This window comes from Camelus bactrianus, chromosome 6 (genome assembly GCF_048773025.1).
Source record: "Camelus bactrianus isolate YW-2024 breed Bactrian camel chromosome 6, ASM4877302v1, whole genome shotgun sequence".
Taxonomy (NCBI): Eukaryota; Metazoa; Chordata; class Mammalia; order Artiodactyla; family Camelidae; genus Camelus; species Camelus bactrianus.
The window spans coordinates 89,942,732-89,945,104 of NC_133544.1; the positions used below are offsets into that span (position 1 = coordinate 89,942,732).

General features: G+C 40.8%; 1 non-coding gene across 1 annotated transcript; it reads left to right on the forward strand.

Moving 5' to 3' along the window:
• Positions 1-1,874: 1,874 nt before the first annotated feature.
• On the forward strand, positions 1,875-2,000 carry LOC141578053 (small nucleolar RNA SNORA18). Its single transcript, XR_012507934.1, has one exon. It is a non-coding gene; the product is annotated as a small nucleolar RNA SNORA18 (small nucleolar RNA).
• Positions 2,001-2,373: the final 373 nt, after the last annotated feature.

Consider the following 2,373-nt stretch of genomic DNA (forward strand, 5'->3'; position numbering starts at 1 on the left):
AATGAAGAAATGACTAGTCAGAGTGTCTGTAGTTAACTCTATCCTTTGTGATTGCCATGAACATGTAAGACTATCGACACAAAGGAACAGGAAACTCTGACACAGAAAAATACCTCAAGGGCCCTGGAGATAAACTGCGATATGCCGAGTGGCTGTAGGAAGCACTATATGTAAAAAGTGTTTGATTAATATATAAACAAAGTATTTATTAAGTTACATTTTAATAACAATCAAAAACAGGTGACCAAATCCACAAATAGCCAATCCATCCCTTTTTTCATACATAATTAGAGCCTTATATAAGCAGGAGCATTTCATTCAGTTCAGGCATCTCAGCATTCAGAGGTCATAAGCATCTTCTATATGGAGACTAAGCTGAAGAAAACACTGGGAAGAACTTTTCTTGATTCTAAAAGACATTTTCATGCTCAAACAGGCAAGGACCACTCAAAACAACTAAAAAAAATCCTGAAAAAAAATTTAAAAAATATATATACACATATATATGACCATTTTTCAGACACTGGACACCAGGCAGCACAAGACTGGGACCCCTGAGCGACGAGAAACAAATGAGAACGAGTCTGACCACTGCCCTGACTCACTGCTTAAAGTGCGTTCCCAGCCCCAGTACAGGAAGGAGGACCCAGATGGAGCCTGGTGGTCTCCCGTAATTGAGGCGGTGGTTTTTTGAGTCTGTGCAGTCCAAGGCACTTAGAATTCACAGAGCCAAGTGCTGCAGAGGAGACGGAGTTACAGAGGAAACGTTTCCTTGCGTCTTGAACCCAGTACTGATCAAGGCACAGGAATGAAGACACTACCAAAAACCACAGGAAGAACCACCTGAAAGGAGCAGAAGGAACAACTCCTGGAGCTCAGTCCCCCCCCCCACCAGAGTACAACACCTCACAGTCCCCAGAATATTATATAAAGCACTAAGGAGGTTACTGCCCCAGGAGGGGAGCAAAATGAGCCCTAAACTAAAGGTTTCTCTGGTCTAGCGCTAACACTTTGAAAGAAAGCTTCAAAAATATCAAACTGTCTCCAAATGAGTTAACTGCATCCCAGAACAAAGCTTAAGGATATTGAGAAGAACATAAAAATAGCTGGCACCCAATAAAGCAAAGCTCGTATTGTTTGACTTCTAATAAGAATACCAGGAATGCACGGAAAGAAAAAAATAGGACCCATATTGTGGACTGAATGATTGTGTCTCCCCGATATCCCTATGTAAAAGCCTTAACCGCCAATGTGATGGTATTTAGACCTTTGGGGAAGTTATTAGTATTAAATGAGGTCCTAAAGGTAAGGCCCTGACCTGATGGAACTGGAATCCTCATAAGAGGCAGAGGAGGCATTAGAGAACTTGTGTGCTCTCTCTATCTCTCTGTCTTTCTGTCTCTCTCTGTCTCTCCCCACATGCACAGACTGAGGAAAGGCCATGTGAAACCAAATTCTGTTAGAACTTTAAGCTGGACTTCTAGCATCCAGAACTGTGACAAAATAAATTTCTTGTTCAAGCCACCCAGTCAACATTATTTTATTAGGGCCCTAGGAGGTAAGATACCCATAAGAAGAAGAAAAATGAATCAATAGAAACAGAACTAAAAACAAATGTATGGTTACCGGTCAGGGGGTGGATAGTGGGAAGGGATAAATTGGGAGCTCAAGGTTTGCAGATACTACTATACAAAAAAGAGATAAAAAACAAGTTTTTACTGCACAGCAGAGGGAACTATATTCAATGTCTTGTCATGACCTACAATGAAAGAGAACATGAATATGAATCTATGTGTGTATACGGATGACTGACTTACTCCGCTGCACACCAGACACTAGTGCAACATTGTAAACTGACTATACTTCAATTTTTTAAAAAGGAACACCGATGGGGCTTTTTGTGTAGACCTACACCTTTGGAAACGCCTCATAGGGTAACTATGTGGTTTCCTTTCCTCGCAGAACTACATGTTAGATCTGTGGGAAAGAACAAGACAGAGCTGGTAAATAAACTATGAGAAACCTAACAAGCTCTTGTATCTTAGGTGCTGGCATATCCCAACAATCAGTACTGCTCCAGGATGTGATAAGCTTAGGAGTAAACATGATTTGAACCTAATACATGTTCAGAGAGTGTCTAAAATTCAGAACCAGGCAGATCTATCGTCCCTGACCCCAAATACGTAATAGTCCTAAAGTAAATTGCTTGAGAAAATTGGATCCCAAAGATTACAGGTGAGGAGTTTTTGAAGTGTGTCCACGTTCCACTGGAGATCAAAGAAGCCCAATTTTTAAAAGAATTATGAACTGACTGACATGACAACTGCTGACTGAGCAAAAATTCTTTTTCAAAGGGCTTTCCTGAAGATTACG